We start from the raw sequence: 13,473 nt of genomic DNA on the forward strand, positions 1-13,473 counted from the left end.
TTATAAGATTTCACACAAATAAGTCGATAGAATAAATGCGTATATGACGTGCTGTCCGAGGAGAGGGCTGTGGGCTCGGTAGCCATGCTCCCCCGTATTCCTGGTTGTGAGAGAACAAGACAAGAGTGAGGATTCGGGGTGGTGGAGGGATGCTGAAAAACTGTCAAGGAGTGTTAGGTAAGTTTACAGAGTGAATATGCTTCCTCATGCTGATAGATAGGGTAACGTTAGACATGGTATTGTTTGATGACAAGTTTATATTGGATTGATTATTTGTACGTGCTCCTCCCGAACTTTGTTTATGAAACATCATGTGTAGATTCCGCCATCGCGTCTGTTATATCGACAGCGCATTCATTTTAAAAGAGGAACAGAGAGCCGCGACATTTTGTTGGTTGAAAATATGAATGAAGAACATGCGTCATTTACTCCGTTGCTCTGATTGGTTGTAGGTCTATCCAATTGAGTGCAGAGGTTTTTTTTTTCCTGGTTTGGTTGAGACACGCCCCATAATCAAATCTCTATGGAAAAGTATCAGACTCACATTCTGACTAGAATTGAGTATGACGACGTCAGGCTATCATATTTCATCACTGACTACTAAATAAAATCTGATTCAGTCCTTTAATTTGCCTCTTGAAATATGAGCTAAATCTGACTTAAAATGGCCAAAACATAACACTGTTGTTTCCTTGGTAAACAACTGCACTATTTTTTGATAAAACGTAAAAAAAATTGGTGTTTAATAACTTTTATTATTTTTTACAAGAACTTTAAACACATTGTCAAAGAGTTTTATATTATAAAGGCAAATCAACAGTTCATACTACTCCATATTATATGTGAAAAGGCGCGAGGAGGAAACCACGTGATCAGTTCAACCTTGCTTCAGTTCTCGTGCACGCGCTGAGAAGCTTGGCTATCGTCAGTGTCATTATCGACACAGCCGCCATGGCATTCATCACGCGCCAGTACATCAGGAGCCTCTCATCTTCTGCAGCGTTACATGCAATTAAACATGTCACAGTTATCGGAGGAGGACTAATGGGTGCTGGATTGGTGACGGAAGTTAGCCTATTTCCAGGCGCTGCGTCATATCATTACGCCTGCTGCACTCGTGGTACGGCAGCAAAGTTTCTTGATTATTACGCAGGAATGAGAGTATAGTTCCTAGCCATATCAGCCTAGAAAATCGCAACTTTTCATTTTCCGTCGGTCTCAGTACACGATGTAACTACAGAAGAGTCAAGTTTTAAATAGGAAAAATATCGAAACTCTCTGGTCATTTTTTTGAGAGAGATGCTAATGGTCCTGTCCGATTCAATGATCTATGCTAAGCTATGCTAAAAGTGGTACCGCCAGACCCGGAGATCGGCTGAATGGATTCGAAAACGGTAAAACTCAACTGTTTAACTCTGGGGGAGTTGTAAAATGAGCCTATTTCCAAAAAAAGTGGAGTATCCCTTTAAATATATGATAATCATAGCATAGCCTATAATAAAATATTATATTGTTGCTACCGTAAAGCTGTATTAAATTATTATGGGCTGTCCTTTGAGCACTTTAAGAAGCTTTCAGAATATGTTTTAAATTGCATTTTTTCTGTAGTTGAACAAATAGCAATAACTATGTATTAAATTAATAGAAGTCAGTTGTTTTATTTATCAGAATAAACAGGTGCAAGAATTTGCTTCTGAAGTGATTGTTTTCAACAATTATTAACTGATTTATATTACGCCAGAAGAAAGAGCACAGCTATTTAGGAAATATGTTGGAAATATGTCACTTATACTGTTCATCATCATTATACTAAAACATTTGATGAAGACTGCAGAGATCTGCCAATCAGAATCTAGTATTCTGGAGAGCTGAGAAAATAAGAGTTAATGTCCAGTGTTTTATTTTGTTGTAAATTGGGTCTTCCTTGTTAGCATGAATGGTGAAGAGAGCTTGTTCAGTGTTGTTTCAGTCAGATCTTGTACAGCTTTTTATTCCTTTTGCAAAGAAACTGCCGTTTTTTAATAAGCAGGAAACATTTCCGACTTTAAACATACACGACCAGAGAGCTATTTTCCTGAATGCCATCAAGATTGAAACAGATACTGATTTCATAACAGTTCAATAAACAAATAGTTAAAATTTTAGACGCAATGACTGTTTTTTGTTCTGTTTCAGCAGCGAAAATAGTTCCAAACATCACAGCAGAACCATAGCGGATCTCACAGCAACACTGAATGATTCAGCGTTTTGAACGAATCGGTTGAGTCAAAGATTCAATTAACTATTCATAAACTGCTTCATTCTGAATAAATCAGCCGATTGAACGAATCGTTTGAATGAATGACTCAATGACTCGCTCATTAACACGGTCGCCTGCCGCCTCCTACTGGCGGTTTAGTTTCATAAAGTAGGCCTATATCATTCTTTTCAACATTCCTTATTTGAATATTCAAAAATATTTAAAATAATCTCATTTAATACAGTTATAATTTTTCAATGTAAATTATTTAATTTGATTGGTAACAGCCTAGTGTCTTATTATTTTAATTGAATATATTGATCAAATTTAAGACTTTGAAATGAAAGATGGAGCAAACATTTAGGAAAAAAAAAAAGCCTTTTATAAAGGTACAAAAAATTATTCCGAGTGTTTTCAAACAGTGATGTAATGAAACATGAAACGTAATGTGGCACATCCACAAGAATAATGTGGGAAACACATAAGGCTATATGATGATCTATGAAAAATACTAATTTAATTACCTTATTATTAAAATACATTATTAGGATTTTACCACCTCCGCCTCATTTTGAGCCAGGAAAAACCCTGTGTATATATATATATATATATATATATATATATATATATATATATATATATACACACTCACCTAAAGGATTATTAGGAACACCTGTTCAATTTCTCATTAATGCAATTATCTAATCAACCAATCACATGGCAGTTGCTTCAATGCATTTAGGGGTGTGGTCCTGGTCAAGACAATCTCCTGAACTCCAAACTGAATGTCAGAATGGCAAAGAAAGGTAATTTGCATAAAAATGCCTTGCCTTGCCTTGCCTAAGCAATTTTGAGCGTGGCATGGTTGTTGTTGCCAGACGGGCCGGTCTGAGTATTTCACAATCTGCTCAGTTACTGGGATTTTCACGCACAACCATTTCTAGGGTTTACAAAGAATGGTGTGAAAAGGGAAAAACATCCAGTATGCGGCAGTCCTGTGGGCGAAAATGCCTTGTTGATGCTAGAGGTCAGAGGAGAATGGGCCGACTGATTCAAGCTGATAGAAGAGCAACTTTGACTGAAATAACCACTCGTTACAACCGAGGTATGCAGCAAAGCATTTGTGAAGCCACAACACGCACAACCTTGAGGCGGATGGGCTACAACAGCAGAAGACCCCACCGGGTACCACTCATCTCCACTACAAATAGGAAAAAGAGGCTACAATTTGCACAAGCTCACCAAAATTGGACAGTTGAAGACTGGAAAAATGTTACCTGGTCTGATGAGTCTCGATTTCTGTTGAGACATTCAGATGGTAGAGTCAGAAATTGGCGTAAACAGAATGAGAACATGGATCCATCATGCCTTGTTACCACTGTGCAGGCTGGTGGTGGTGGTGTAATGGTGTGGGGGATGTTTTCTTGGCACACTTTAGGCCCCTTAGTGCCAATTGGGCATCGTTTAAATGCCACGGCCTACCTGAGCATTGTTTCTGACCATGTCCATCCCTTTATGACCACCATGTACCCATCCTCTGATGGCTACTTCCAGCAGGATAATGCACCATGTCACAAAGCTCGAATCATTTCAAATTGGTTTCTTGAACATGACAATGAGTTCACTGTACTAAAATGGCCCCCACAGTCACCAGATCTCAACCCAATAGAGCATCTTTGGGATGTGGTGGAACGGGAGCTTCGTGCCCTGGATGTGCATCCCACAAATCTCCATCAACTGCAAGATGCTATCCTATCAATATGGGCCAACATTTCTAAAGAATGCTTTCAGCACCTTGTTGAATCAATGCCACGTAGAATTAAGGCAGTTCTGAAGGCGAAAGGGGGTCAAACACAGTATTAGTATGGTGTTCCTAATAATCCTTTAGGTAAGTGTATATATATATATATATATATATATATATATATATATATATATATATACAGTATATAAATATATATATATATATATATATATATATATACTGTACACAGTACATCGTATGCATGTATTTGTGTGTGTTTTCTGATAAATGGATTATGATTTGGGGTACATTAACCATACAAGCACGTGCTCTGGACTGATGAGTCAAAGTGTGTTTGTGTAAGTGTGTGTGTGTGTACATTCATACATGTGTATACACATACATTCATACATGCGTCTCTGTATGTATGTATATGTGTGTGTGTGTGTGTGTATATATTATATATATATATATATATATATATACAGTGCTATGCATAAGTTTAGACACCCATGCTATAGTTGACTAAAAAGAGGAATAAAAAAATCTTCTTTTGCAAATTGAACTTAATGCCTTAATTAAAAAAAATTGGGAAAAATCCAACCTTTAAGGACACAAATTTTCTTTGTGAATGAATAATGTATCGTAAATAAATAAATGTTATCTGTCAGAGATTGGCATGGAGTACTTTCCATAAGATCATCTCTCAATGCAAATCAAACTAGCTATTAGGCTAACTGAAATAAAACCATGCCAATCTCTAGGTATGGTGAAGGCTATGTGATGATGTGGGGCTATTTTAATTCCAAAGGCCAAGGGAACTTTATCAGGATGCATAGTATCCTCCTGGATCCATGAAGTAACTGGCCTTTAAAAATAAAAATCTGCCTGCCTCTATGGGAATTTAACATAGGGGTGTCCAGACTTATGCACCCTATTTTAAGGAAGAACATTTATTTATTTACGATACATTATTCATTCACAAAGAAAATTGGTGTCCTTAAAGGTTGGATTTTTCCTAATTTTTTAATTAAGGCATTAAGTTCAATTTCCAAAAGATGATTTTTTATTCCTCTTTTTAGTCAACTTTAGCATGGGTGTCTAAACTTATGCATAGCACTGTATATATATATATATATATATATATATATATATATATATATATATATATATATATATATATACACACACACACACACACACACACACACACACACACACACACATACAGAGACGCATGTATGAATGTATGTGTATACACATGTATGAATGTACACACACACACTTACACAAACACACTTTGACTCATCAGTCCAGAGCACCTGCTTGTATGGTTAATGTACCCAAAATCATAAACCATTTATCAGAAAACACACACAAATACATGCATACGATGTACTGTGTACAGTATATTACGGCGTTAAGCATTAAATAAGCATTTAATTTAAGCATTAAATAAGCATTACGGCGCATTACGGCTGCGACACGGCTACCGGAGCTGATCGCGCCCATTCTAGTCAATGCTTGTGTTTACACCGGCCGCGACGGCTCCGCGCCGCTTCGCTAAATATAGGCGCCTAGTCTATTTTTGACGGACGCGCGTCCAAGTCGCACCGGAAATACAAAATAAAAGTTAAAAAAACATAGTCAAATTCAAAATAAACACCCTGTGCAAACTCCCAAACGTATTACACACCAATATCCTTGGTAGAAACCATAGACTGTATGGTAGAAACCCAAAAATCAAGAAAAACCACGTCGGACAGGCAAATCACGTGGTTTCGCGCATCCAGTCGCTCCGCTTCTGAAATGCTCCTGGTGTGAGTTGGCACCGCGTGGAGGACGGAATAAAACCTTGTCGCAGACGTAATGCACCGCACACGTGTGCAGTGTAAAGCCTGTTTTATGCTTCTGCGTCGAACTGCCGCCGTAGCTACGTCGTAGGCTGTGTGTAGCGCGCGTACCCTACGGCGTACCCTGACGTGCACCTCTCCAAAAATGTAACAACGCGTCAATTCTACGCGGACACAAGCGCTGTGATTGGTCTGCCAGAACCCCTCCCTCGGGGTTTCACACGCTCCCTAGGTACGCGTCAACGCGGACAACGACACAGAAGTATAAATTAAAACCAACACGTTGCCTACGGCGTATAGGCTCCGGCGTATGTCCGACGCAGAAGTATAATGAGGCCTTAAAGCCTGGTTTATACTCGACGCGTCCGCACGAGCGCGAAGGTGCGCGCGGCAAAAGTGACGTCATTGCGGTGTGGGCGGTCGTGCGCGTTGGGTTCGCAAGACCCAATTTCGCCTGGCGGTGTGCGCGACATTTTTTGTAACAACGCGCGCGGCGCCGCATCCGAAGATGAACGACTTCGAACCGAATCTGGCCGAGCTCGAACTTCTCACCACACCGGCACCCAGTTTGCACGTCTAAATGAGTTGCTTACATTTAAAAAATGAGCATACAATAGCATAAAAAGTATTTTTAATGAACATAATTAAGTCCATGTTTAATAAAAATGTTCATGAAACAATGAAATGTTTAGTGAAATTAGAAAATATGTAAGAGATCGTTAATTTATTTATATTGTACACATTCTCATATCCATATATTTTGTTTTATTGTCACGAGTAATAATCTCAGGGTTTACTGGGTTTTACACGATTCTTTTTTTAGTGTGGTAACAGTGGTGTCTACTAAAATAAACATTGTCACGTGTGTATAGCTTTCTTCTTCTCACTGCTGATTCCTGATGGTTTAGAGGACAATTACTCGAGTCGCCCCCTGTCGTTTCAAAGAATAGTACAACGGCGAGCGCATCAAGTATAAACGCCTCGTCCGTTTGGGGAGGTGCGCGCGCAGTCTGCGGAGACTCGCGCTGCGGAGCCAGGCGAAAGTATAAACAAGGCTTAAATGAGGGGTAATGGGCCTTTCACACAGGACGCGGTATGCGCGGCGCTTGCCGCTGGGTTCAGCGTTGCCCTTCAGATACAACGCAATTTGATATACTTTAATATCTGAATCAAAACAAGAATCATGAAGTCAGCTCTTTTTTAGAATAAAACATTTATTCAAACATTAAACCTGAAACTAAAAAACAAATTATATATATACACAGTACTAACCGTTCATCCATTTTGATTTCCGTGCTTGTTTGGATCCCCCGATTCTATTGGCCGCGCTGGTAATCATCACAGAGCGCAGCGGCAAAAGTTGAACTATTTTGAACTTTGACCGCGGCGTGCGCGTGAGCACGCCAATGATGCGCACCGCTGCGCTTGCGCTTTGGTCGACGCAGCAACAAAACGTCCTTGCGCGGCGCAGGCCATTGAAATGAATGGGTTTTATAGCGCAGTTCCGCGCATACCGCGTCCTGTGTGAAAGGCCCATAACGCGCCAGACGCTCAATTCGCGCGAACTCGCGTATACCGCGCCGCGCTAAACGCCTCATTCGCGCCGCAGGAATTTTTTACGCGCATAGCGCGTCTTTGCATTGACTTAATGCTGCGTTCACACCAAACGCGAATAGCGCGTCAAATTCGCGCCTGCCGCGTCTAGTTATACGCTTGACCACTTTGTGTTAATTCGCGCGTCAAGAGCGAAATTGACGCGCGTAAAATCAAAAGTTTGAAATGAAATTTACGCGCGTCAGAGGCGAAATCCGGAGGCGAAAGTTTCGAAACCTGTTGGCGGCCATCTTTTTTAGATGTTTATCGAGCATTAGCAGTAGCATTAATCGAGAGAGTCACCGCTCGTATATGCTCTGGAGAGCAGAAACAGCTGCGTAGGGGACATCGTCGCTGTACTCGGGTCCACCAGACCCTCCGGAGGGTTTCAGGAGTTTCACAATTTGCTCCAGGAGGTAGGTTTGGTGCACCTAATGGTGAGGACGCTGACGAGGACAGCGTAGGCCGTATAACCCCTCATTTACACTGCACACGTGTGCGGTGCATTACGTCTGCGACAAGGTTTTATTCCGTCCTCCAAGCGGTGCCAACTCACACCAGGAGCATTTCAGAAGCGGAGCGACTGGATGCGCGAGACCACGTGATTTGCCTGTCCGACGTGGTTTTTCTTGATTTTTGGGTTTCTACCATACAGTCTATGGTTTCTACCAAGGATATTGGTGTGTAATACGTTTGGGAGTTTGCACAGGGTGTTTATTTTGAATTTTACAATGTTTTTTTTTACTTTTATTTTGTATTTCCGGTGCGACTTGGATGCGCGCCCGTCAGAAATAGACTAGGCGCCTATATTTAGCGAAGCGGCGCGGAGAGCCGCTTCTGGGAAGCTTCTGAAACGCGCCGCGTCGCGGCCGGTGTAAACACAAGCATTGACTAGAATGGGCGCGATCAGATCCGGTAGCCGTGTCGCAGCCGTAATGCGCCGCAGACGTGTGCGGTGTAAATGAGGGGTAAGCCTCGGCCTCGACTGGTCGCTGCCTGACGAGCCTGCGCTGTACAGCCCGGCGCGAGGTTCACCCTCGCCCGCACCTAATCTGTCATTTATTTTTGTTTTGATAATAAATGGAGCCAGCCTCCAAAAGTGAAACCTGTCCTGTGATTTTTTTTTTAAAGTTTTTATACACTAAATTGTGTTTGTTGTCTTTACATTAGATTAATAAAGTTTCATATAATCTAGAATAGATATGGAATAAATAGCATTCAATAAAAAATGAGTATCTCTCATATTGAAATCGAGTTTTTATGTGAAAGATTTGCTTTGTTGTGCATTTTAGTCATATTACAAAATAATTTATTGAGGCCAAACATAAAATAACATTATAAACTGTCACTTCACCACGTGACAGCAGCAGCAAGCAGGCTCCTGATTGGTTAACGCGGCGCGAATTGACGCAGAAGTTCCGATTTTTCAACTCGGGCGGCAGACGCGAATTCGCGTCAAACGCGTGAATGCACAAAAAGCACTAATAAAATCATTCGCGCGTAACGCGCTTAACGCGCCAGACACTCAATTCGCGCGAAATTGACGCGCGAATGAGTCGTATTCGCGTATACCGCGCCGCGCTCTACGCCTCATTCGCGCCGCAGGAATTTTTTACGCGCGTAACGCGTCTTTGCATTGACTTAACATTGAAATCACTCGCGCCTGACGCGCTATTCGCGTGCGGTGTGAACGCACATAACATTGAAATCACTCGCGCCTGACGCGCTATTCGCGTCCGGTGTGAACGCACCTTTAGAGGTTTATGCAACTGGCCCCTGGTGACTGTGGGGGCCATTTTAGTACAGTGAACTCATTGTCATGTTCAAGAAACCAATATGAAATGATTCGAGCTTTGTGACATGGTGCATTATCCTGCTGGAAGTAGCCATCAGAGGATGGGTACATGGTGGTCATAAAGGGATGGACATGGTCAGAAACAATGCTCAGGTAGGCCGTGGCATTTAAACGATGCCCAATTGGCACTAAGGGGCCTAAAGTGTGCCAAGAAAACATCCCCCACACCATTACACCACCACCACCAGCCTGCACAGTGGTAACAAGGCATGATGGATCCATGTTCTCATTCTGTTTACGCCAAATTCTGACTCTACCATCTGAATGTCTCAACAGAAATCGAGACTCATCAGACCAGGCAACATTTTTCCAGTCTTCAACTGTCCAATTTTGGTGAGCTTGTGCAAATTGTAGCCTCTTTTTCCTATTTGTAGTGGAGATGAGTGGTACCCGGTGGGGTCTTCTGCTGTTGTAGCCCATCCGCCTCAAGGTTGAGTGTGTTGTGGCTTCACAAATGCTTTGCTGCATACCTCGGTTGTAACGAGTGGTTATTTCAGTCAAAGTTGCTCTTCTATCAGCTTGAATCAGTCGGCCCATTCTCCTCTGACCTCTAGCATCAACAAGGCATTTTCGCCCACAGGACTGCCGCATACTGGATGTTTTTCCCTTTTCACACCGTTCTTTGTAAACCCTAGAAATGGTTGTGCGTGAAAATCCCAGTAACTGAGCAGATTGTGAAATACTCAGAACGGCCCGCCTTGAACCAACAACCATGCCACGCTCAAAATTGCTTAAATCACCTTTCTTTCCCATTCTGACATTCAGTTTGGAGTTCAGGAGATTGTCTTGACCAGGACCACACCCCTAAATGCATTGAAGCAACTGCCATGTGTTTGGTTGATTAGATAATTGCATTAATGAGAAATTGAACAGGTGTTCCTAATAATCCTTTAGGTGAGTGTATATATATATTCAATTCAATTCAATTCAATTCAAATGTATTTGTATAGCGCTTTTCACAATACATATTGTTTCAAAGCAGCTTTACAGAAAGTGCATTTCAGAAATGTACATAGAGAAATACAGTTAGTTAATCATGTATTGATTTAGGGCATAAACATATCGCCAGCGTCGAGTCGTCTCTTCACGGGCGTCGAGTCGTCTCTTCACGGGCGTCGAGTCGTCTCTTCACGGGCGTCGAGTCGTCTCTTCACGGGCGTCGAGTCGTCTCGTCACGGGCGTCGAGACGTCTCTTCACGGGCGTCGAGTCGTCTCTTCACGGGTGTTGGGGCATCTGTAGTTTCCATGGGAGGCTGGATACAAACTGGAGCTGACGATCTGTATTTATCTCGGGACTAGCGTCCCGAGATAACAACAGAAAAGCAGATGGGAAATAATTAGCGTAGCTGCTGTTCATAATATTAATGCATTCAATCTGATTCAACTGTGGTATAAAAGGTAATTATTATGTGAATGCTTGGCTAAAGAGATGCGTCTTTAATCTAGTTTTAAACTGGGACAGCGAATCTGAGACTCGAACAATATCAGGAAGACTATTCCAGAGTTTAGGAGCTAAATGTGAAAACGCCCTCCCTCCTTTAGTGGACTTAGATATCCTAGGAATGACCAGAAGCCTCGAATTTAGTGATCTTAAAGAGCGCGATGGATTGTAGGGCGATAGAAGTTCCGTTAAATACAGGGGAGCTAAACCATTTAGGGCTTTATAGGTCAGTAGTAATACTTTGTAATTGATACGGAACTTTATAGGTAACCAGTGTAGAGACGATAGAATTGGTGTTATATGATCATATTTTCTTGATCTAGTAAGAACTCTAGCGGCTGCATTTTGCACTAACTGTAGCTTGTTTATTGAGGATGCAGGACAACCAGCTAATAAGGCATTACAGTAATCTAGTCTCGAGGTCATGAATGCATGAACTAATTTTTCTGCATCAGAAACAGATAGCATTTTACGTAGCTTAGCAATGTTTCTAAGGTGGAAAAAGGCTGTTCTTGTAACATATGAAATATGATTTTCAAAAGACAAGTTGCGGTCTAATATAACACCCAGGTCTTTTACTGTAGAGGATAAAGTAACAGGACACCCTTCTAAATTGAAGTTGTATTGTAAGAGGTTTTGTGGGCAGTTTTTTGGACTAATAAGTAATACCTCCGTTTTATCTGAATTTAATAGCAGAAAATTACACGTCATCCAGTATTTTATATCTTTAACACACTCTGTCAATTTAGATAATTTATTGTTTTCATCTGGTCGTGATGAAATATATAATTGAGTGTCATCAGCATAACAGTGGAAATTAATTCCATGTTTTCTTATAATATTACCAAGTGGCAGCATGTATATTGAGAATAGCAGAGGGCCTAACACAGATCCTTGCGGCACTCCATAGTTTACTGGAGTTATGATCGATTTTTCCCCATTTAAACAGACAAAATGGTAACGGTCTGATAAGTACGATCTGAACCAGTTTAATGCCTGTCCATGAACACCAGTGTAGTTTTGTAGTCTATCTAAGAGTATTTTGTGATCTACAGTGTCGAACGCAGCACTAAGATCAAGTAAAACTAGTATTGAGATACAGCCTTGGTCAGAAGCTAAAAGTAAATCATTTGTGATTTTAATGAGCGCAGTTTCAGTGCTATGATGCGGCCTGAATCCTGACTGAAATTTTTCATAGATATCATTTTCTTGCAAGAAAGAGCCCAGTTGAGCGGACACAACTTTTTCTAGTATTTTAGACATAAATGGAAGATTTGAAATCGGTCTGTAATTTGCTAGATTATTATGATCTAATTGTGGTTTCTTAATAAGAGGTTTTATAACTGCCAACTTGAATGTTCTTGGAACATGACCTAAAGATAAAGACGAGTTAATAATATTGAGGAGAGGCTCTGCCACTACAGGTAACACTTCTTTCAGTAGTTTAGTGGGTATTGGATCTAATAAACATGTTGTTGTTTTAGATGAAGTGATAAGTTTATTTAGCTCTTCCTGTCCTATAGTAGTAAAGCGGTGTAGTTGTTCTTGAGGGATAATTGAGGCTGAATCATAAGACACCATTAAAGATTGTACATTTACAATTGTGTTTCTGATGTTTTCTATTTTCTCAGTGAAGAAATTCATAAAATCATTACTACTAAACTGTAGCGGAATATTTTGCTCAGGTAACGTCTGTTTATTTGTTAGTCTAGCCACGGTGTTAAATAAAAACCTTGGATTATTTTGGTTATTTTCTATTAGTTTGCGGAGGTGCTCAGCCCTGTCTGCTTTTAGGGCCTTTTTATAACGTGACATACTGTCTTTCCACGCGATTCTAAAGACCTCTAAATTAGTTTGTTTCCATTTACGCTCTAAATTACGAGTTTCTCTCTTTAGAACATGCGTAGCACTGTTATACCATGGTGCTTTCGTTTTCTCTCTAACCTTTTTTAATCTAATTGGTGCAACGATGTCTAATGTACTAGAGAAAATGGTGCTCATAGTGCTAGTCATTTCCTCTAGTTCATCTGTTTGTTTGGGTTCACTGAGCAACTGAGATAGATCAGGTAAGCTATTTGAGAATCTATCTATAGTGGTTGGAAGGATTGTTCTGCCTGGTCGATAACGTGGCGCAACATGACAAATTTCAGCAGTACGTAGTATGCAAGTTACCATGTAATGGTCAGTGACTTCATCACTTTGCGGTATAATATCTATATCGGTTGGATTGGTTACATGTGATATAATTAAATCTAGCGTATGATTAAGACGATGAGTGGGACCAGTGAAGTTTTGCTTGACCCCAAAGGAGTTTAATAAATCTGTAAACGCAGCCCCTAACGCATCATTTGTGTTATCTACGTGTATGTTAAAATCTCCAACAATTAATGCTTTATCGACATTGACCAATAGATCTGAGAGAAAGTCTGCAAACTCTTTTAGGAAATCAGCGTAAGGCCCTGGCGGTCTATATACAGTAGCCAAGGCTAGAGATAATAGGGATTTCTTTCTTACATCTAAGAGAGTAACATTTAGCACAAGTACTTCAAACGAATTAAACCTGTGACCTGTTTTCTGGGTAACATTAAGAATATCTTTATAGATTGTTGCAACACCGCCGCCACGACCAATCAGACGGGGCTCATGCTTATAACAGTATCCAGGAGGAGTAGACTCATTAAGACCGAAATAATCATTTGGTTTAAGCCAGGTTTCAGTAAGGCAAAGTACATCGAAACTATTATCTGT

Source organism: Rutilus rutilus, assembly GCF_951802725.1.
Source record: "Rutilus rutilus genome assembly, chromosome: 2".
Taxonomy (NCBI): domain Eukaryota; kingdom Metazoa; phylum Chordata; class Actinopteri; order Cypriniformes; family Leuciscidae; genus Rutilus; species Rutilus rutilus.